The sequence below is a fragment of the Myotis lucifugus genome, unplaced genomic scaffold, assembly GCF_000147115.1.
Source record: "Myotis lucifugus unplaced genomic scaffold, Myoluc2.0 scaffold_318, whole genome shotgun sequence".
Classification (NCBI taxonomy): domain Eukaryota; kingdom Metazoa; phylum Chordata; class Mammalia; order Chiroptera; family Vespertilionidae; genus Myotis; species Myotis lucifugus.
This window is the reverse complement of record NW_005871366.1, coordinates 526,576-550,332: the sequence shown is the minus strand read 5'-3', so window position 1 is coordinate 550,332 and position 23,757 is coordinate 526,576. Positions and strand designations below refer to the sequence as shown.

Genomic DNA, 23,757 nt, shown 5'->3' with positions numbered 1-23,757 from the left:
TGCTCAACCCAGAGCCATGGCGGTTGGGCGGGAAACATAGAGGACCTCTCATCTTACCAGGCATGGAAAGGAGACGCAGTCCCACACAACCCCAGTCCTGGCAGACAAGTGCCGGGATCCACATGGAATCAGAGTTGTGATCCACCCTGGGGGTTGGGGGGAGGGAGGAGAAAGGGACAAGAACAGGGAGAGGGAGATGTGGGTGACCCCTCCCACAAGGTCACAGCGCCTGATCCCTGTCTTGCTCCTGACTTGGGCTGTGCCCTTTTGACGTGTCAGAGCCTTGGCTTCCTCCCCTTGGCCCAGAGACAGGCGTGGTTGTCGGGTGACTCTGGGGCACTCAGCGGAGGATGGGGCTCACTGTCTGGACTCAGAGCTCCCTCCTGTTGATTCGGTCCCGAGGGAGCTCCGGGATTCTAGGAGCCAGTCAAGAGAAGATGGGATTAGGTAAGGTGAGACAAGTGTGTGCACCTGACTCCCGGTGCCGGTGCCCCTGAGGTCATTAGGATTCATTGGCTGAGCGAGTGAATCTGTCTGGAGGCGGGGCTTTCTGCCTATATAAGGGCTGAGGGCGCCCAGCCCAAGCCATTAGACACCAGAGCCCTGGAGAGCAGGACCATGTGGGCACCCCGGAGAAGTGAAGCAGCGCGAGCTCCAACCCTCCTGAGGGCCTCGGCACCGTGCCGGTTTCCTCCCGGCCATCTGCAAGCTCAGGAGGCCGAGCTGGATGCCTCCTGCCCTGCCCCAATCCTGGTGGCCCTGCCTCGCTGCCCGGGACCCTGCCATCAGCCTGTTGGCCCCGGCGGCCTGCTCCCGGTGCCCCCCACAGCCAGCTGGGCCCCCAAATACCTCCTCACCCAGCCAGCGTCTGTGAGGAGAGGCCGGGCCCCCCGCACCGGGCTACCCACCACCCAGGAGCTGTGTGACCTGCTGCGGGGAGCACACAAGGTTCCCATGAAGTCAGCCAGCCTGCCCCAGGCTGCCCAGCAGCCGGCCCCGAAGCCCCGCTCCATCCACCTCTCAGCCGCCAGAGACAAGAGGAGGATTGCCCGCGTCCCCGTGCCCTGCCTGGGTGAAGGTGCCAAGAGGCGCCTCCTGGCCAGCAGCAGCAGGACCAGCAGCAGCCGCCCACCTTCCAAAAACCAGGGGCTGGGCAGCCAGCTACCAGAGGCACCTGCCCCATCGGGCCAGGCGTCCATGGCCACCGGCCCGGTGCCCCCAAAGCGCGTGGCCCGTGGCCCACCCATGCAGACATCTCAGAAGCTTGTTCCTCCAACAGAGTGTGGGGGCAAAGTGCCCGCCATCACCCCTCAACGCCGTCTCAGCCTCTTTAGGGATGAGGGTCTCAAGTTCTGCTCCTCCACCCAGGAAGCCACAGGGAAGGAACTGAAGGAGGAGAAGGCGGCCGACCACCAGAGGCCCAGCAAGAGGATGGAACCGCAAGTGGCCGCCAGCACCTTCCACAAGATGCAGGGCCTGGAACCCGGCCCTGGAGCTGTTCTCCACAAGACCCGGGACAGAGGGGCTATGTCCCAGGAGGAGGTGCCGGGGGGCAAGTTGGCCGCCCAGACCAGCTTCCCGCTCCAGCGCCCGGACAGCCCCCACGGGGAGGATCCTGTGCCAGGGGCCACCCTGTACCAGCGCCTCAAGGAGCACCTGCTCAGCCAGGCCCAGCTCAAGGAGAACGGCTACCCCTTTGCCCACCCCACACTGCCGGGGGGCGCTGTCCTCTTCACCGCCCAGGAGAAGCCGCCCCAAGACGCCTCCTGCAGGCTGTGCTGCCGCTGTGGCACCCAGTACCTCGTGGCCCCCTCGGGCCGCTGTGTGCGCCAGGAAGAATGTCACTACCACTGGGGGCGGCTGCGCCCCACTCCAGCGGCTGGGGGCTGGCAGATTCAGTACACGTGCTGCTCGGCCCCCATCGGCTCCCCTGGCTGCCAGGTGGCCCGGCAGCACGTGCAGGACGGCCGCCAGCAGGACCTGCAGGGCTTCGTGCACACCTCGCACAAAGAGCTGCCCCCAGGGGCTCACCCCGGCATCTACGCCCTGGACTGTGAGATGTGCTACACCACCTCTGGCCTGGAGCTGACCCGCGTCAGCGTGGTGGACAGCGCCCTGCGGCTGGTGTACGACACCTTCGTCAGGCCGGACCGCGACATCGTCGACTACAACACCAGGTTTTCCGGAGTCACCGCGGCTCACCTGGCCCACACCAGCACCTCCATCCGCGACGTCCAGGCCGCCTTGCTGACGCTCTTCAATGCCCACACCATCCTCATCGGACACAGCCTGCAGAGCGACCTGCTGGCCTTGAAGCTCATCCACGGCACCGTGCTGGACACATCTGTGCTCTTCCCGCACCGCCGCGGCCTCCCCTACAAGCGCTCCCTTCGCAACCTCGCCGCTCACTACCTCGGACACTCCATCCAGGACCGCATGGATGGCCACAGCTCCAGCGAGGACGCCAGCGCCTGCATGCGCCTGGTCCTCTGGAAGATGGGACAACACGCCGAGACTCAGCGCTGACCGCAGCCCAGCATGTTGTGGACAGGACTAGGACTTTGGAAAGTGCTTTGTGATCACATAGATCTCTTGCCCCACATGTCTAACAATAAAGGAATGGTTCAGGAAACTATACTACATCTCTTGTGTGATTTGTCATCGTGTTATTTCCTGTACGACCGCCATGGCTCTGGGTTTCATTCGGATCCAGTAACCTGCCTCGGTTGCCGGCTCTACCCCCAAGGTGGGGCATGCACGAGGCAGCCGATCAATGATTCTCTCATCATTGATGTTTCTCTCTCTCCCTCTCTCTCTCTCTCTCTCTCTCTCTCTCTCTCTCTCTCTCTCCCTTCCTCTCTAAGATGTAATTTTAATATATATATTTTAAAATCATAACAATGATAAAATCTAATCTGCAGATCCTGTTAATACTTCAACTTTGATAATGTCAGATTGTAATCTTTTGATAATAAATCTGGAACCATTACAAAGACCCCATTTACTATGAAGATTTCTCAATAGTATCATGATTGCACCCACTTTCAATTTTTATTTAGGATACCCCATTCCCAAAAGAGTCATACTATGAAGAAATTCGATGGGAACATTTTCCTTTTCAGCATCATCTGTGGAATCAATGGAATCATCACTCAAATATGTGTGGAAATCTCCATCGAGTATACCCACAATTTCTTCATTTACTTTTTGAATGTGCTCATTTTTTGGACAAAGAATTGTACGTTTAGATATTTTTTTAATATCATCTATAGATATAGTCTTTCCAAAGGTAGCTTCAATAATAGATCCTTTACAAAGCATTTCTCAGGGGATTTCAATAATATCCATTCCTAAATGAAAACTGCTATCAAGTTTGCCATCTCCAAGTAAGTTTGACTAACCATCCACTATAAGCAGATTCCTCTGAACGCATATTTGTTGTAAGAGACAACTTTCTGAGACATCCCCAAACATTGCAGTACTTTAAACTCGCTTGTACTATGGCCGATCCCATAGCATGCGGTACAAGACTGAGACATTGTCGAAAATACCCTCCAAGAAGGAGAACTTTCCCACCAAAGACAACATTCAAATTTCTCTTAGTAATCTGTCTATGACATGTATAGCATGACTGGATGCTATGGTGCATTCATCAATAATGAGAAGTTGGGCCTTCCGAAGAGTTTTAGCAACTTCACTGTTTTTATCGAGTCTAGAAATTGCAGTTTCACTTAGAGGAATGGGTAATTGATGGTGAAAATGAAAGGTGCTTCCACAGAGAAGAAAATTTTCAGCAATTCCTGTAGATGCTGTGGGTAAAACAGTACTACCATGACCTCTAATATCGTGTATTAAAACTTGATAAAGATATGCCTCCATACTCCAAGGGCCCGTCCCTGCCTCAAACCTCGAGCTCCCAGGAAACGGCTCGAGGAGGGTGCAGCCCTTTCCAAGATGACCCCTGCAGGACTGACTTCCTTCCGCTTGTTTGAGCCTCTGTCATGACGTTACACCCAGGGTTTCCATGATATAGGATAAAACAGTTTTTGTGAGTGTGTGGCAAAACAAGCAAAATCTCTGACTCAAAATTCTTCTGCGTGCCAACCCTAATTCTTTGAGAACATTTTATGCCTACTTGATATCTCTTAAGGTGCACGTATGTGAAGAACCTTGAAGAAATAATAAAATTCATTCGAGCGACAAAAACACAGTATATGATGATGAAAGATACATTTATTTTTTTAATGTATACATGTACACTGATAGTCCGACAGAAAACTTTATGACTCCCTTTGATATTATCAGTGGGACTTGTGCTGCTGCATCACTGATGACAGAGAAATTTGAATGTTGTCTTTGGTGGGAAAGTTCTCCTTCTTGGAGGGTATTTTCGACAATGTCTCAGTATAGTACTGCATACTATGAGATCTGCCATAGTACAAGCAAGTTTAAAGTACTGCAATGTTTGGGGATGTCTCAGAAAGTTGTCTCTTACAACAGATATGAGTTCAGAGGATTCTGCTGATAGTGGATGGTGAGTCAAACTTACTTGGAAATGGAAAACTTGATAGCAGTTTTCATTTAGGAATGGATATTATTGAAATCCCCTGAGAAATGCTTTGTAAAGGATCTATTATTGAAGCTACCTTTGGAAAGACTATATCTATAGATGATATTAAAAAGATATCTAAACGTACAATTCTTTGTCCAAAAAATGAGCACATTCAAAAAGTAAATGAAGAAATTGTGGTTATACTCGATGGAGATTTCCACACATATTTGAGTGATGATTCCACTGATTCCACAGGTGATGCTGAAGAGGAAAATGTTCCCATCGAATTTCTTAATAGTATGACTCCTTTGGGAATGCAGTGTCACAAATGAAAATTGAAAGTGGGTCCAGTCATCATGCTTTTGAGAAATCTTCATAGTAAATGGGGTCTTTGTCATGGTTCCAGATTTATTATCAAAAGATTACGATCTGACATTATCAAAGTTGAAGTATTAACAGGATCTGCAGAGGGAGAGGTTGTTCTGATTTCCCATCTGACACTGGACTCCCATTGAAATTGATTCAACGACGGTTTCCTGTGATGCCAGCATGTGTGATGACTATTAATAAATCACCAGGACAAACTCTAGACAGAGTAGGCATATTCCTCCCTGAACCCGTTTTCGCCCATGGTCAGTTACATGTTGCTTTCTCTCGCGTTCGAAGAGCATGTGACGTTCAAGTTAAAGTTCTCAATACTTCAGCACAAGGGAAATTAGTCGAGCCCTCTGAAAGTGTTTTCACTCTTAACATGGTGTACATGGAGATTTTAGAAGAGGTGTAATCACTTTATCAGTCATTGTTTGCATCACTGTTGTTTTCATATCATGTTTTTGTCGTTTTTATATCATGCCTCTGTTGTTATGTCAGTTTGTTACTGTTTATTTATTTACAAATTTATAGAATATTTTCATATACAGTTTACTAATTTCCTTTATCTCTCACATTTCTATTATAGAGAAAGGGCAAACAGCAATATTTCTGTTAATGAATTCCCTTTCAATGTACAGGGGTTTCGTGCACGGGGCTACTACTATTAAAAGAATATCTCAGAGGGGAAAGTAGAGGTGGGAGGTAGACAGAGAGAGAGAGAGAGAGAGAGAGAGACAGAGAGTTGCCTCCCACGCACACCCTGCCTGGAAGCTGGGGGTCAAAAGCACCACCGAGGTATGTGCCCTTGAGCGGAAATGGAACCCTCCAACCTTTTATCCGTGGACTGATGCTCCAACCATTGAGATAACTGGACAGGGCTGTTAAGTTTAATTAGATTTTATCATCGTTATGATTTGAAAATATATATATTAAAATTACATCTCAGAGAGGAAGGGAGTGGGAGAGAGAGAGGGGGGGAGAGAGAGGGGGGGAGAAAGAAACATCAATGATGAGAGAATCATTGATCGGCTGCCTCGTGCATGCCCCACCTTGGGGGTAGAGCCGGCAAGCCAGGCAGGTTCCTGGATCCGAATGAAACCCAGAGCCATGGCGGTCGTGCAGGAAATAACATGATGACAAATCACACAAGAGATGTAGTATAGTTTCCTGAACCATTCCTTTATTGTTAGACATGTGGGGCAAGAGATCTATGTGATCACAAAGCACTTTCCAAAGTCCTAGTCCTGTCCACAACATGCTGGGCTGCGGTCAGCGCTGAGTCTCGGCGTGTTGTCCCATCTTCCAGAGGACCAGGCGCATGCAGGCGCTGGCGTCCTCGCTGGAGCTGTGGCCATCCATGCGGTCCTGGATGGCGTGTCCGAGGTAGTGAGCGGCGAGGTCGCGAAGGGAGCGCTTGTAGGGGAGGCCGCGGCGGTGCGGGAAGAGCACAGATGTGTCCAGCACGGTGCCGTGGATGAGCTTCAAGGCCAGCAGGTCGCTCTGCAGGCTGTGTCCGATGAGGATGGTGTGGGCATTGAAGAGCGTCAGCAAGGCGGCCTGGACGTCGCGGATGGAGGTGCTGGTGTGGGCCAGGTGAGCCGCGGTGACTCCGGAAAACCTGGTGTTGTAGTCGACGATGTCGCGGTCCGGCCTGACGAAGGTGTCGTACACCAGCCGCAGGGCGCTGTCCACCACGCTGACGCGGGTCAGCTCCAGGCCAGAGGTGGTGTAGCACATCTCACAGTCCAGGGCGTAGATGCCGGGGTGAGCCCCTGGGGGCAGCTCTTTGTGCGAGGTGTGCACGAAGCCCTGCAGGTCCTGCTGGCGGCCGTCCTGCACGTGCTGCCGGGCCACCTGGCAGCCAGGGGAGCCGATGGGGGCCGAGCAGCACGTGTACTGAATCTGCCAGCCCCCAGCCGCTGGAGTGGGGCGCAGCCGCCCCCAGTGGTAGTGACATTCTTCCTGGCGCACACAGCGGCCCGAGGGGGCCACGAGGTACTGGGTGCCACAGCGGCAGCACAGCCTGCGGGAGGCGTCTTGGGGCGGCTTCTCCTGGGCGGTGAAGAGGACAGCGCCCCCCGGCAGTGTGGGGTGGGCAAAGGGGTAGCCGTTCTCCTTGAGCTGGGCCTGGCTGAGCAGGTGCTCCTTGAGGCGCTGGTACAGGGTGGCCCCTGGCACAGGATCCTCCCCGTGGGGGCTGTCCGGGCGCTGGAGCGGGAAGCTGGTCTGGGCGGCCAACCTGCCCCCCGGCACCTCCTCCTGGGACATAGCCCCTCTGTCCCGGGTCTTGTGGAGACCGGCTCCAGGGCCGGGTTCCAGGCCCTGCATCTTGTGGAAGGTGCTGGCGGCCACTTCCCGGTCCATCCTCTTGCTGGGCCTCTGGTGGTCGGCCGCCTTCTCCTCCTTCAGCTCCTTCCCTGTGGCTTCCTGGGTGGAGGAGCAGAACTTGAGACCCTGGTCCCTAAAGAGGCTGAGACGGCGTTGAGGGGTGATGGCGGGCACTTTGCCCCCACACTCTGTTGGAGGAACAGGCTTCTGAGATGTCTGCATGGGTGGGCCACGGGCCACGCGCTTTGGGGGCACGGGGCTGGTGGCCATGGACGCCTGGCCCGATGGGGCGGGGGCCTCTGGGAGCTGGCTGCCCAGCCCTTGGTTTTTGGAAGGCGGGCGGCTGCTGCTGGTCTTGCTGCTGCTGGCCAGGAGGCGCCTCTTGGCACCTTCACCCAGGCAGGGCATGGGGACGCGGGCAATCCTCCTCTTGTCTCTGGCGGCTGAGAGGTGGATGGAGCGGGGCTTCGGGGCCGGCTGCTGGGCAGCCTGGGGCAGGCTGGCTGACTTCACGGGAACCTTGTGTGCTCCCCGCAGCAGGTCGCACAGCTCCTGGGTGGTGGGTAGCCCGGTGCGGGGGGCCCGGCCTCTCCTCACAGACGCTGGCTGGGTGAGGAGGTATTTGGGGGCCCAGCTGGCTGTGGGGGGCACCGGGAGCAGGCCGCCGGGGCCAACAGGCTGATGGCAGGGTCCCGGGCAGCGAGGCAGGGCCACCAGGATTGGGGCAGGGCAGGAGGCATCCAGCTCGGCCTCCTGAGCTTGCAGATGGCCGGGAGGAAACCGGCTCGGTGCCGTGGCCCTCAGGAGGGTTGGAGCTCGAGCTGCTTCACTTCCCCGGGAGCCGACATGGTCCTGCTCTCCTGGCCTCTGGTGTCTGGAAGCCAAGACCGGGTGCCCTCAGCTCTTATACTGGCGGAAAGCCCCGCCTCCAAGCAGATTAACTCGGTAAGCCAATGAATACTCCTGTACTTGATCACATCTTCTCTAGATTGGTTTTCAGAATCTCAGGGCACCAGGAGTCAGGTGCACACACTGATCCCACCCTACTTAATCCGATCTTCTCTGGACTGACCGGCTTCTAGAATCCCGGAGCTCCCTCGGGACCGAATCAACAGGAGGGAGCTCTGAGTTCAGAGGGTGAGCCCCATCCTCCGCTCAGTTCTCCCTGTGCCAGGCCACTGAGTGCCCCAGAGTCACCCACAACCATACCTGTCTCTGGGCCAAGGGGAGGAAGCCAAGGCTCTCACAGGTCAGGAGGGCACAGCCCAAGTCAGGGGCAAGACAGGGATCAGGCGCTGTGACCTTGTGGGAGGGGTCATCCACATCTCGCTCTCCCTGCTCTTGTCCCTTCCCCTCACCCCTCCAGGGTGGAGCACAACTCTGATTCCATATGGGTCCCGGCACTTGTCTGCCAGGACTCGGGGTGTGTGGGACTGCGTCTCCTGGCCTTGCTTGGTGAGATGAGAGGTCCTCTACGTCTCCTGCCCAGGGGACAGAGGGGTCAGACGCAATGGCCCCTTGTCCTCCGCCTTCTCTTCTCTGGGCAGCTGCAGCACATGGTCATCCCTCCATAAGGCTCCCTCCCCCGTTTCCATCTTGCTAAACGGAACCTCTGAACCCATGTAACACCAGAACTCTCCCTTCCTTCTCCCCCAAGTCCCTGGACACCAACTTTCCACTTTCTGACTCTGTGAGTTTGACCACCTCATTAAAGTGGAATTCTACAAAACTTGCCTTTTTGGGCCTGGCTGATATCATGAGACATTATATCCTCAAAGGTCATCATCCCTGTCGGAGCATGTGTCAGAATTGCCTTCCTTTTTTAAAGCTGAACACTATACCATGGTACATGTCTAGGCTCCTTTTTGCTTCTTATCCATTCATCTCTCCAGGCACATTCCTCAGTGGCTGCTTCCATCTGACATGTTGTGAACACAGATGCCCAAATATCTTTTCAGGACCCTGTTTCCATTTCTGTGTGTATATACCCAGAAGTGGCAATGTTGGGCCATTTGGTTATTTTATTTTATTTTATTTTTTTAAATATATTTTATTGATTTTTTACAGATAGGAAGGGAGAGAGAGAGAGAGTCAGAAACATCGATGAGAAAGAAACATCGATCAGCTCCCTCCTGCACATCTCCTATTGGGGATGTGCCCACAACCCAGGCACTTGCCCTTGACCGGAATCGAACCTGGGACCTTTCAGTCCGCAGGCCGATGCTCTATCCACTGAGCCAAACCGGTTTTGGCCCATTTGGTTATTTTATTTAATTTTTAAGTTTTTGTTTGTTAATCCTCTCCAGAAGAATTTTTTCCATTGATTTTTAGGGAGATTTGGGAGAGCGAGAGAGAGGCTAAGAGAAAATTGGAGGGAGAGAGAGAGAGAGAGAGAGAGAGAGAGTGAGAGAGATTGGTTGCCTCCCACACATACCCTGCCTGGAAGCTGGGGGTCAAATCCACCATGGAGGTATGTGCCTTTGAACGGAATTTGAACCCTCAACCTTTTGATCTTTGGGCTGATGCTCCAACCACTTGGAAACTGGACATGGTTGTTAATTTATTTATTTTTATCATCATTATAAATTTCATTTATATATTTTTAAAAATAATATCCTCAGAAAGGAAAGATAAGGCAGAGAGAGAGAGAGAGAGAGAGAGAGAGAGAGAGAGAGAGAGACATTAATGGTAAGAGAATCATTGATTGGCTCTCTCCTGCATGCCCCACATTAGGGATGGTGCCTGCAACCCAAGCTGGTTCCCGTCCCCTAAATCAAACCGTGACCTCCTGGTTCTAGGTTGATGCTCAACCCAGAGTACATATTCCTCCCTCCATAAGGCTCCATCTCTCTTTTTTCATTTTGCTAAACTGAACCTCTGTACCCATTAAACATCCTAACTCTGCCTTCCCTCTCCCCCCAGTCTCTGGATGCTAACATTCCAGTTTCTGTCCCTGTGAATTTGACCGCCTCATTAAAGTGGAATTCTACAGAATTTGTCTCTTTAGCCTGGCTGATTTCATGTAGCATCGTGTCCTGAGTATGTGTCAGAATTTACTTCTTTTTAAAAAAAATATCAGGGGAGTATATTTTCTTCATTAATTTTTAGAAAGAGTTATAGGGAGGGAGAGGATCAATTGACTTTCACCTGCACACACCTGATGGGACCTGGGCATCAATCCCACAGCTGAGTCATATGCCCTTGACTGGGTATCAATCCTGAGACCCTTTGATCCAAAGGTGGAGTCTCCAACCAGGGAGCCATTCTGGCCTGGGCACTAACTGTAGTTTAATTGGATAGCGGCCTTCGGATTGGTGTGAAGTGCTCTCTCACTAAGGTTCCCATTTGCATTTCCCTAATGATTAGGCCATCACTTAAGGCAGCGGATCTCAACCTGTGGGTCACGACCCCTCTGGGGGTCGAATGACCCTTTCACAGGCGTCGCCTAAGGCCACTAGAAAACACATATATTCCCTAACTGGTTTGGCTCAGTGGATAGAGCGTCAGCCTGAGGACTGAAGGGTCCCAGGTTCGATTCCGGTCAAAGTGCATGTACCTTGGTTGCAGACACATCCCCAGTAGGAGGCAGCTAATCAATGTTTCTAACTCTCTATCTCTCTCTCTTCCTCTTTGTAAAAAATCAATAAAATATATTTTTTTTAAAAGAAAACACATATATAATCACGTTTTTTTTGTGATTAATCACTATGCTTTAATTATGTTTGATTTGTAACAATGAAAATACATCCTGCATATCAGATATTTACATTATGATTCATAACAGTATCAAAATTACAGTTATGAAGTAGCAACGAAAATAATTTTATGATTTATATAGGTGATAGAATCCAAGTTTTATCATTTCATAATAAAGACAAGTATGTTTTTTTAAAAAAATATATTTTATTGATTTTTTACAGAGAGGAAGGGAGAGGGACAGAGAGTCAGAAACATCGATGAGAGAGAAACACCAATCAGCTGCCTCCTGCACACTCCCCACTGGGGATGTGCCCGCAACCAAGGTACATGCCCTCGACCGGAATCGAACCTGGGACCCTTGAGTCCGCAGGCCAATGCTCTATCCACTGAGTCAAACCGGTCAGGGCGACAAGTATGTTTTAAAAAAAAAAAATAATAATTTTATGGTTGGGGGTCACCACAACATGAGGAACTGTATTAAAGGGTTGTGGCAGTAGGAAGGTTGAGAACCACTGACTTAAGGCCTCTGTGTTTTAAAGCTCCCTGATAACATCCCTGTGCAAATCTATGCTCTACTGAAAAAAACAATAGAAATGGGGCAGGGGTTGGATTAAAAATGGTGGCAGAGTAGGAGGATGCTTCATGGACATGCTCCCAGGAACAAGCTGGAATTACAACTGAAATATGGAAAGTCTTCCTGAATAATCAACAGAAAACTCACAGGAGAGAACCCTGATCCCCAAGGACTGAAGGTGGAGACCGAATAGAGTGTAATATGAGGGACGGAGGTGCAAAAGGGCTGGTCGGGCACCCACAGATGGCAACTGGAGTCCCGGAGAGGTATCTCAGCTGTAGGAGTGGGGGTGCCACTGAGAACTTTGGGATCTAATCCCGAAGCTGGGCTCTCTAGCAGCGAGCACCAAACTGAGGAGGGTGCCCACATAACATCTAGCTGTGAAAAGCAGTGGGGTGCTGTCTGAGAGGGAGAGATGGCTGGAAATTCAGGCACCCTCTTAAAGGGCCAACACACTAAATACACTGTGGAGCCACCCATTTTGTGCTCTGGCAGAGGGAGGGTGAAGTGTGAGAGCAGTACCCAGAAGTGGGGACTCTGGGGATAGAGCTCAGAAGGCAGACACCTCAAGTTTCCTGGTCTGAGCCATTCCCTCACACAACGGAGGACATCTTTCCCACATAGACATCTGCCTTTCCTGGGGAGAAGACAATCGACACATCCTCTTGGAAAACACCTTGCCCTGAGGCCACTTAAGAGATTAAAAGTAACTATTAGCCTCCAGGCAGAAGCAACTGCCCCACCCTGTTGAAAAATCTCTCACTACACCTGAGGATGTTTGCCTGGGGGCAATTCAAGTCAGAATCCTATTAGTCTGTAGACAGAAGTGGTCTCTGGAGGCTTTGAGTCTTAGCCTGATCCAATTAGACAGAAACAAACTTTAACACTGTCCTGCACTAGAGATTCAGAGGTATAGAGGATCTACCTAATACATAGTCACAAACCAAAACAGACAACCAAAATGAGGAAACAAAGAAACAACCCCCAAATGAAAGAACTAGAAGAAGAGATAAGTAAAGCAGAAATAAAAAATTTATCTGAATCAGAGTTCAAAGTAATAATGTTAAAAATGCTCTACAGTATGAAAAAAGATATAGTAACTATGAAAAAAAATAGTCTGAGATAAAGAATGACATAACACAAATAAAGAACACATTGGAAGGAATACACAGCAGATTAGGGGAAGCAGAGGATCAAATCAGTGAATTAGAAGACAGAGTTGAAAATATCACTAAATTAGAGAACCAAAAAGAAAAAACAATTAAAAAACAGGAGGATAGCTTAAGGGAGCTGTGGGACAATGTGAAATGTAACAATATTAGAATAGTAGGTGTGCCAGAAGAGACAGCAAGGAAGAAAGGGATAGAGAAGGTGTTTGAAGAAATAATGATAGAAAACTTCCCTAACCTGGTAAAGGAAAAAGTCACACAAGTTCAGGAGGCACAGAGAACCCCAAACAAGAAGAACCCAAACAGACCCACACCCAGACACATCATAATAAAAATGCCAAAAATTAAAGACAAAGAGAGAATCTTAAAGACCGCAAGAGAAAAGAAAACTGTTACCTACAAAGGATTCCCATAAGGCTGACACCTGATTTCTCATCAGAAACTCTACAGGCCAGAAGGGAATGGCATGAAGTACTCAAGGTAATGGAAAGCAAGGATTTGAAACCACGATTATTATATTCAGCAAGGCTATCATTCAAAATAGACGGCCAAATAACTCCCAGACCAAAAAAGGCTAAAGGAGTTCATCACCACCAAACCAGCATTACAAGAAATGCTAAAGGGATTGCTGTAAGGGATTGCTGAGGAGAAGAAACAGAGAGAGAAACCTAGTCATACAGAATTAAAATGGCTATAAATAAGTTCCTCTCAATAATAACCCTAAATGTAAATGGATTAAATGCTCCAATCAAAAGGTGTAGGGTAACTGAATGGATACCAAAACATGACCCAACTATATGCTGTCTACAAGAGACCCACCTCAAAACAAAAGACACACACAGGATGAAAGTGAAGGGATGGAAAAAATTTTCCATGAAAATGGTAACAAACAAAAGCTGGAGTAGCAATACTCATATGCAACAAGATAGACTTTAAAAGCATCATGCTAAGCGAAATAAGCCAGTTGGAGAAAGATAAATATCATATGACCTCACTCATTTGTGGAATACAATGAACATAAACTGATGACAAAAAATAGAGCCAGAGGGGGAGAAAATATTCTAGAATATAAAAGAAATAATCCTGTTATTTGCAGATTTTTAATATTTCCTATAATTTTTGTGATATCATACTATGTTAGTACAGTTTTGGTAATACTATTACACTTAAAATCCTTTTATTCTTAAAATAATAATGTTTATAGCATGTAATATTATTATATATAAGTTCATTTTTCTTGAATAATTGGTGTTTATTGCATGCAACATTGCCATATTTAAAATCACTTTTCTTGAGATATTGTTTATTGCATGTAACATTATTATAGTTAAAATCATTTTTCTTAAAATAAAATAAAAAAACTAGAAAAAAAATCTATACTCTACCACCATGCATGACAAGGCTATTTCATCCCCAACAGTATTTGGCATTTCTTAAAAAAAAAAAAAAAAAAAAAAAAAAAGGACAAGGAAAACCATCCTAATTTAATCATTAAAAAAAATAGTATATGACTTCTCTGATCACAACATGATGTCCTCACTTAATTGTTTCCTTCACTGTATTGTCTGTTTATGGTCGTCCTGTAATGCCAGTGTCTTTGTAAGAACTTTCACACATGAAAGATACCAACCCTTGTATATTGCACTTGGCTGGACTCATCTCCCAATTAACTGACTATTTTTAATTTCACTTTTTAAAAAAGTATATTTTTTTATTGATTTCAGAGAGGAAGAGAGAGAGAGAGAGAGAGAGAGAGAGAGAGAGAGAGAGAGATTAGTGATGGGAGAGAATCATTGAAACAGCTCCCTCCTGAGTGCTGCACGTTAGGGATCAAGCCTGAAACCTGGGCATGTACCGGGAATCGAACCGTAACCTCTTGGTTCATAGGCCGATGTTCGACCACTGAGCCACAGCGGCTGGGCAGATCTTCACCTTTTTTTCTTAACCTGCAGTTTTTTGTTTCGTATGAACTAACATATCCATCTTCCCTATTGGGATTTATCTTGTGCCTTTTAAGCCTAGAAAGTCTGCTCCCCCTTCCAGTGAATTGATATAGTCTCACTTTAAAAAAAAAATTGATTTGAGAGCGAGAGAGGGAGAGAAACATGGGTCTGTTGTTCCACTCATCCATGCACTCACTGGGTGATTCTCGCATGTGCTCTGGCCAGGGACTGAATCGCAGTCTTGTTGCATCACCAACTGAGCACCAGCCACCCCGCCCCCAGGCCAGGCCAGGACATAGTCTCACTTCTATTGTCTTTCTGTGCGTATGTAGTTTGCTCTCTGCACCCCCGACTTAACTCCATCAGGAGTTAATTTTGCTGTATGATAGACGATGTGTATCTAATTTCCCCCCAGAGAGCTAATCAATTATTCCAAGATTATTAACTGAATAGTCCCTCCTGTCCCCCTTATTTGGGAAACGTTTTTTATTGCGTGTTAATGCCTTTTACATTGGAGGGTTTATGGCTCTCATTTCTTTATTCTGGTGCCAGCTTCACTTCATTTCCCTTTGATTATTTTAATAGTCCCCATGATTCTCCCCCATGATTATTTTTAATCTTCATGCTGCTTACACCCTCGATGTCCTGAGGAAACCTCCTCCAGTCGGGGCTCCACTCCGCCCCTTTCCTGCCGGGCAGCCTGGAGGCCTCTGTGGCCACGTGTTCCCAGGAGCTGCGGAGCCCAGGTGCTCAGTCCCCATGGGTTCCCACTGAGAGGGGAGGCGGGGAAGGCAGGTGTCCCTAACGACTCTCCCGCCCTCCAGCCCGGGGAGGTTACCACATTACAGATGGGTTTCAAGACCTTCCCAGGGAGAGGAAGGTGGGGACCCCCACGGCTTGGGGCACCTCGCGTAGCTCCCTGGCCATAGGGAGCTGACACTGTCTGCTCACACAGGGGTTCCCCCCATACAGGAGCCCCCGCTGGCCCTAAAGATGCCCTTGCCCAGGGGGGAGGATGTCCCGATAGCTGCCTGAGCTCCCCAGCTGAATCCGCACTGAGCCCCTCACTTGGGACTGAGCCTGCCACTTGCCACCGGCTGCGAAGAGCCAGGCCTGTTCACAGACATCAAGTTCAGTTCGCAGAGCCGCCCCGTCACCAGGCATCCTCATCCCTGCTGGACAGTGGAGGAAACGGAGGCTCGGAAACACCAGGTTGCACCACTGAAGATTCCCTAGCAGGACAGCGCGGCCAGGTGTGTTCACAGGCCTGCCTCTCTCCAAAGCACTTTTCATGTGGTTTTTGGGAGAATGAAATTGAATGTGAATACTCATCTGAGTGACTGGCCCCCCACTTTTTTTTTAATATGCACAGGTAGAAAAAAGAGGTCCCTTGTTAACCTGAGATGACTACATGGGATGTGAGAAAGAAAACGAAGGCAAAGTAGCAGTGCTCACTAGAGAAGACTGTGGATATTACCAAGCAATTACTGGGCGTGCACCTGACATCCAATTAGAAAATTGAAGCCAGAGGGGCAAAGAGGGGTCAGCATGTGTGCGTGCTAATTATTAAGAAGTCTCTTCTAGTAACACCAACAGGGGCACCTATTCGTTGGTCAAATAAAAACCCAACCATGATATTTATATAAAAAGTAAAAATCACCTCAATGTTCAATAAGGAAATAGCTAAATAAGCTAGGGTACATCTCCATGACAAAATGTGTGGGCCTCGCCCTGGCTGCATAGCTCAGTTGGTTAGAGTGTTGTCCCTGATACTTCAAGGTTGTGTATTCAATCCCCTGTCAGGGCACCTACAAGAATCAACCAATGAATGCATAAATACGTAGGACAATAAATCTATGTCTCTCTCTAAAAAAAAATTAATTTTAAAAAATCTGGGCCTTAAGCCCTAGCTGGTTTGGCTCAGTGGATAGAGCGTCAGCCTGCGGACTGAAGGGTCCCGGGTTCGATTCCGGTCAAGGACATATGCCCGGGTTGCGGGCTCAGTCCCCAGTGTGGGGTGTGCAGGAGGCAGCCGATCAATGATTCTCTCTCATCATTGGTGTTTCTATCTCTCTCTCCCTCTCTGAAATCAACAAAAATATATTTTTAAAAAATGTGGGCCTTAAAACATGCTTTCATCCAAACCCATTCATTGGTCTCTGTTTTGTGCCAGGAATTGGGGCTGGGCTAAGACAAAAAGAGGTGCTGCCTGCAGTCAAGGAAGGAGACAGGCTCATAAACAGGTTCAGAACTTGCACAGTGAGAGATGCCAGGGCTGGTGAGTGTGTGTGAGTGTGTGTGAGTGTGTGTGAGTGTGTGTGAGTGTGTGTGTGTGTGTGTGTGTGTGTGTGCGCGCGCGCACACAGGGATAGAGAGTGGAGTCCTGGGAGGAGGAGAGGATTCTTCTAGAGTTGGAGTGATCAGCAGGAAAAGTGATTGAGAAGATGAGACTTGAGCTACGTCCTGATTCTTCATGAAGAGTTTGTCATGTTGTGGGAAAACAGTTCCGATGTTAATTCAAAAAGGATGAAAAAGTCTATGTAGTGTGTCCATGGAGCCACACTAGCTTTGGGACTTTATTTTTAACACTAAGTTTAATTTACATAAGAAAGACAAGCTTTTATCTTCTGTATGCTATGGTTATTTTAACTTTTCTGCTCTTTCTTCTAAAATGAATCCTAACTAGAACATACACTGCCTGTCCCAGGGCCCTAGCGGGAACACAGCTGGGTGATTCGAAGAGAGTTTAATAAGAGAACTGTTCACGGAGGTGTGGGCAGGGCACAGAGAACCCCCGGGGCTGCTACAGCACCCGTGGCAAGTAACAGTGGGTGTCAGCACCTGCGGTCTGAGATGGGGGGGCGGGGGGAGAGGGAGCCGGTCAGGAGCCCCGAGCCAGAGAGAGCTGGGTGGAGAGGGTGCCAGACAACAGCTGTGACCTTCAGTCAGTGGATATCGTCAGTATTGACCCCGCAGGAGAGAAAAAGGAGAATAAATTTCCTGACTTCACCATCCTCCCATCTTCTGATCCTGAAACGGAGGGTGTGAGTCCCGAGTCCCCTGTTGTCGCTCAGCTCACCAGGGCGCAGGGTCGGCAGGGTCGGAGGGTGAATCACAGGGAAGCTCCTCTGATCCTTGGTCCAAATTTAAAAAACCCCTGTCCCCGGCACAGAGGACGGTGTCCCATCAGCTACTATATGACTGAGGGGGGCGGTGCCAACCTGGCCACACTCCTATGGACACCTAGCTACTGCGAGAGTTCTTCCCAGAAGTCAGCAGCGGGAAGTGGGGGTCGTGAGGCCTGAATGTATCATCGTAGCCACCTGCTTTCACCCCCAAGGACACGGTCTCCTCGCCCTTTGCCAGCTCCTTGGCTGGGCAGGGTGTTTTCCTCGGAGGGTGACTCCAGCCTTTATTCCCGTAGGGCCTGCGTCCGTGTGGTCTCGGCTCTCTTGGGTGGACCCGGCCCCTGGGCAGAGGGCTGTGAAGAAGCCCTTTGGCGAGTCCCCTGGGCTCCAGATCCAGTGCCAACCTCTGCTGCGCAGTCGCAACCCAGTTTCTCTGGTGCTTGGGATTCATCGGCCGGCCATGACGGTGACCCCTTCTCTGCCGGTTGGGCCGGTGGTGTGAGAAATGGGAATGGCGAGGGTCGGCGAGCATTGGACACATCCTTCAGGGCCCACAGCTGGAGAGGACCCCCGGCTTCTGCTCGGGAGCCCAGGCAGAATGCAAAGGAAACGGGGCCACGGTTCGATGTGCTTCTGCTTGAGCGTGGTAACTACTGCCCCCAGGTGACTCCCTCCCTCCCAGACGGTTTACTGGCAGGGAATGTCTCCCTTCCACCCGGAACGATGATTTTCAAGGGGCACCAGATGATGCCCTGAGGAGAGCCCAGTATTCCAGGGGTGGCCGTGACCTTCAGTGGGAATGAAAGCATGCCCCCCAATGGGCCACATTAGGACACCAACAATGCATTATGCTGGCCCCACAGTACCTTCTAATAGAGACTCTTTAATCTAGAATGCTATTGCCCCAACCATGCCTTCTGCTGGGGGCCAGGCAGGACTCCCCTCTTTGGCTCAGACGTTGCCCCCCCAGAGGTCCCCACAACTGTGGGATGGCCCCAGCTGGGTCCCCCTGATTGCTGATGTTAGAATCCCAGGACGCATTTGTTAGCCAACCTTCCCCCCTGAGCAGCCCACACCTGCTCCCCAGAGAGCAGAGCAGATGTGCAGGACCCCGGAAAGGGCTCCCAGGAGGAGAGCCCGGTGGCAGGGCCTTCCTGCTGCCAGCGTGAGAACCGTGGGAAAGCTTACACCACGCGCCCCCACCTCCTGAGTCACCAACGCACACACACAGGTGAGAGGCCCTATAAAGGTGAGCGGGAAGTTTGTTCGTGGCCTTCCTTCCGTTGGACGACATATGTGGATACACACCAGCTACCGGCCACATTCATGTGATCAGTGCGGCCAAGAATTGATGAGATCTGACCATCCCAGGCAACACCAAAGGACACATCTGCGGGTGCCAGGATCCCCCAATCCCCAGGCCAACGATGAACAGATGGCTGGTCCTCCTGGCCTTTAGGTCAATCTGCTCTTCCCCTCACTTGGTTCTCCACACAGATCCTGCCTGCCTCTGACCAGCTAGTCTCTTTAGAGAAAGATTGTGAGGCAGTGTTGAATGAGGCCCATATGAGCTGGACACCCCCGCCCCCCATCCCTCGGGGACTCTTCAAAAACTGTCTTGCATGCCCTTGTCTCTTTGGGGCCACCTACTGTTGCTGAGTTTAGCTACATGAAAAGATGAAGGAAAGTAGAGATTGGGAGCTTTATTAGAAAGTTCTTGAGGCAGCTCAGCTGGTTAGCATTGTCCCGATAACACCAAGCTTGTTGATTCGATTTCCGGTCAGGGCACATACAAGAAGCAACCAGTGAATGCATAAATAAGTGAAACAACAAACTGATGTCTCTCTCTCTCTCTCTCTCTCTCTCTCTCTCTCTCTCTCTCTCTCTCTCTCTTTCTCTAAAATTAATCATTTATTTTTAAAGAAAGCTGTTAGAATCCTGGGAATTTCCCCAAGGCCTGAGGAATTAAAGCTGAAGAGAAGCTATCTGCCCTAAGGGTTAAAAAAAAAAAAAGCCCTAGCTGGTTTGGCTCATCGGCCTATGGACTGAAGGATCCTGGGTTCGATTCCAGTCAAGGGCACATGCCCGGGGTTGCAGGCTCAATCCCCCCAGTAAGGGGCATGCAGGAGGCAGGTGACCAATGATTCTCATCATTGATGTTTCTGTCTCTCTCTCTCTCTGTCTCCCTTCCTCTCTGAAATCAATAAAAAAAATATTTTTTTAAAAAGCTCTTTTTTTTTTGCATTCCTCTACTTTATTATTTTTTTAATTAAATCTTTATTGTTCAGATTATTACATTGGTCCCTCTTTTTTCCCACCATAACTCCCCTCCACCCAGTTCCCACCCCACCCTCCACCCTCACTCCCCACCCACTGTCCTCATCCATAGGTGCACGATTCTTGTCCAATCTCTTACCGCACCCCCACACCCTTCCCCCCCCCAAGAATAGTCAGTCCATTCCCTTTCTATGTCCCTGATTCTATTATAATCACCAGTTCATACTGTTCATCAGATTATTTATTCACTTGATTTTTAGATTCACTTGTTGATAGATGTGTATTTGTTGTTCATAATTTGTATCTTTACCTTTTTCTTCTTCTTCCTCTTCTTAAAGGATACCTTTCAGCATTTCATATAATACTGGTTTGGTGGTGATGAACTCCTTTCGCTTTTTCTTATCTGTGAAGCTCTTTATCTGACCTTCAATTCTGAATGATAGCTTTGCTGGGTAAAGTAATCTTGGTTGTAGGTTCTTGCTATTCATCACTTTGAATATTTCTTGCCACTCCCTTCTGGCCTGCAAAATTTCTGTTGAGAAATCAGCTGACAGTCGTATGGGTACTCCCTTGTAGGTAACTGACTTTCTTTCTCTTGCTGCTTTTAGGATACTCTCTTTGTCTTTTGCTCTTGGCATTTTAATTATGATGTGTCTTGGTGTGGTCCTCTTTGGATTCCTTTTGTTTGGGGTTCTATGCGCTTCCTGGACTTGGAAGTCTATTTCTTTCACCATGTAGGGGAAGTTTTCTGTCATTATTTCTTCAAATAGGTTTTCAATATCTTGCTCTCTCTCTTCTTCTGGCACCCCTATAATTTGGATGTTGGTATGCTTGAAGCTGTCTCAGAGGCTCCTTACACTATCTTCGTATTTTTGGATTCTTTTTTCATTTTGCTTTTCCGGTTGGGTGTTTTTTGCTTCTTCGTATTTCAAATCTTTGACTTGATTCTTGCGATCCTCTGGTCTGCTGTTGGGAGTCTGTATAATATTCTTTTTTTTAAAAAATATATTTTATTGATTTTTTACAGACAGGAAGGGAGAGAGATAGAGAGTTAGAAACATCGATGAGAGAGAAACATCGATCAGCCGCCCCCTGCACATCTCCCACTGGGGATGTCCCGGCAACCCAGGTATATGCCCTTGACCGGAATCGAACCCGGGACCCCTCAGTCCGCAGGCCGACGCTCCATCCACTGAGCCAAACCGGTCTCGGCTGTATAATATTCTTTATTTCAGTCAGTGTATGCTTAATTTCTAGTTGGTCCTTTATCACAACATCGAGGGTCTCACTAGATTTCTTGAGGATCTCACTACATTTATTGGTGGTTTATAGAAAATTCTTGAAAAACCTAAAAAGTGTGGTTTTGAACTCTATATCCAGTAGTTTGCTTTCCTCCATTTCTGTCATTTGTGTCCTGTTTCTTTGTCTCGACATTTTTTATGCTTCTGTGTCGATAGAGTGGCTTTCTGTGCTAAGTGTCCCAATTACCTGAGGTGGACACTCTTGGTGCACCCCCTTGTGGGCTTTGTGCACAGTCTTGTTGTAGTTAAGCCTTGATTGTTGTAGGTAAAACTGGGAGGATTTGACCTCCAGGTCAATTGGCTGTGAGAATCAGCTGTGTCTACGGTGGGAGAACTTCTGTGCTGAAGACACCCTTATGGGGCAAGACTTGCTTCAGTGGGGCTTTGGTGTTCACCGAGTCTGCCCCCTGAGTGTGTCCCTTATAGATCTGAGGAGTTGTAATTGGATGGTCCCACTCTGACCACTGGGTACACTGGCTCTTGGATCTAAGGAGGTGCTAATCTAGCCTTTGCCTGAGGCTACCCAGCAGAAGCCAGCTGTAAAGCAATGCAAGTTGCCCTGGGGCCTTGGGGCAGCTGCAGTTTGTTAAGTTATTTTCAGATTACAAAGGGCCGGGCCTTTCATATGCAAAAGCCTCCATGCATGGCTTGGGCGGGGCGGGGTCCCAGGGGATCAACAGGGCGGGCTGAGTGAGCAAGCGAGCGAGCAGTATGGCTGCTCTCAGTCCTGCCTTCAGAGGTCCTGGCAATCGCCGCGAGTGCCTCTGAGAGAAAGCTGCCCTTGAGTTCCGACCGATGCCAGACAGTCTCGTTTCTCCCGTATGAGTCTGGGTCCCCAGAGACTCGCCTGGAACTGGAGCTCAGAGCCTGAGACTCCCTCCTGATTGAAAAATACAATCGTGTCCTCAGCCGCCAGCCCTCTCTGCATGCACCTCCGCACCTTTGTATTTACTTCAGCACCGCACCTCCTCTGAGTCTCGGTATGCTTTTCTCTTTCCTTCTAGTTGTAGAATTTCCACTCAGCCAGTCTTCCTGTGGTTCTGGATGATGTCTGTTATGTCTTTTAGTTGTATTTTTGAAGTGGTTGTGCGAGGCAGCAATCTCCGGTGTTTACCTATGCCGCCATCTTGGTTTCTCCTAAAAAAGCTCTTTATGTCACTCCCCAACTTGCAACCCTTCAGTGACTCTCCTTGGCCTGCTACAAAAAAACCAAGTTCCTCATTGTAATCTTCCACAGTTTCCAGAGCCAGGCTACTAGTATGTTCAAATCCTGAATTTACCACTTACTAGCCATGTGACCTTGGGGAAGGTCTTCTGGTGAGAAAAGCACTATTGGCCTGTTTGGGACACACCTTATTGAATCAGATTCTGTCCAGCACTCACCAGCCACATGCCCAGGGCTTCTGTCTCCTCCCACCACTTTCATTCTTGGATGGAATGCCCCACCGCAGGGCATGGGATCCGGCATCTCAAGTGGCCACCAGCAACACAGAAGCCTGGGGGAGTTCATCCTCTTGGGTAACATTTGACTAATGGGAGTTGGGAGAGACCCAACCAGATGAGTTCCCTCTTCTCCCCTCCCTTCCCTGAATTGCTGCAAGGCACTGTCTCTCCACACAGGCAGCCAATGGGGAGATCGCCCAAGCAGCCAGTGAGCACACCTGCTGTGCTTCAAGGCTTGTGGGGACGCATCACCTTGCATCACCTCCCTTCTCCCCTGCCTTGCTTTTTCTTTCTCCCTCTCAGTGCCTTGGGTTTACGCCATGCAAGTAAAATAGTGGTACTTCGTGCTTGTTTTAGGCTCTGTTTTCTAGGTGACTTGGGGGTGGAGGACAGGCGATCGGGGCAGAGAAGGACAAACCCACTGTAACTCCGCCTCCTTACAGAGCTCAGATACCAGATACCTGAGCATAAGGGCTCTCCTGACAACTCAACCAGGTAGTTCCAGACCTCATTTCTGGACTTCTCAGCCAGCCATTCTTCTGACCAGCAAACTAATAGGAAAGGAATTTACCCACGCTCTCCAGTGAGCTCTCCAGTGGCAGAGCTGGGATCCCAACCAGGATCTGTCCACTCCACAGGCACCTCTCTTCACTCAGATATGATGCCTTCTACAGATGTTGCCTGTGCCTACTCTGATGCCGAGCACTGCCAGGTGATGCCACAGTGAGATGAATCAGGACAGGCTCCTGGGGTCCAGGAACCGTTAGGTCTAGGGGTGGAGAGGTCCACCCAGGTGCAGCGCCCATGGAGAGGAGGGGCACCTAAAGGGGAAGGTCGGACAGGCATATGCGCCCTGACCAGGGATTGTACCACCACCTGGGGGATGTGCCCTGACTAGGAATCGAACTGGCAGCTTTTCAGTGCACAGGACCATGGTCAGTGAACGGAGCCACACTGACCAGACTCAGCAA

At 49.5% G+C, this 23,757-nt stretch overlaps 3 pseudogenes; 2 read left to right on the top strand and 1 right to left on the bottom strand.

Moving 5' to 3' along the window:
• Positions 1-618: 618 nt before the first annotated feature.
• Positions 619-2,637, top strand: LOC102428417 (annotated as a pseudogene).
• A 3,445-nt stretch (positions 2,638-6,082) lies between these two features.
• LOC102428107 lies at positions 6,083-8,847 on the bottom strand (annotated as a pseudogene).
• Positions 8,848-18,488: 9,641 nt separating this feature from the next.
• LOC111828277 lies at positions 18,489-19,224 on the top strand (annotated as a pseudogene).
• The last annotated feature ends 4,533 nt before the right edge of the window (positions 19,225-23,757 follow it).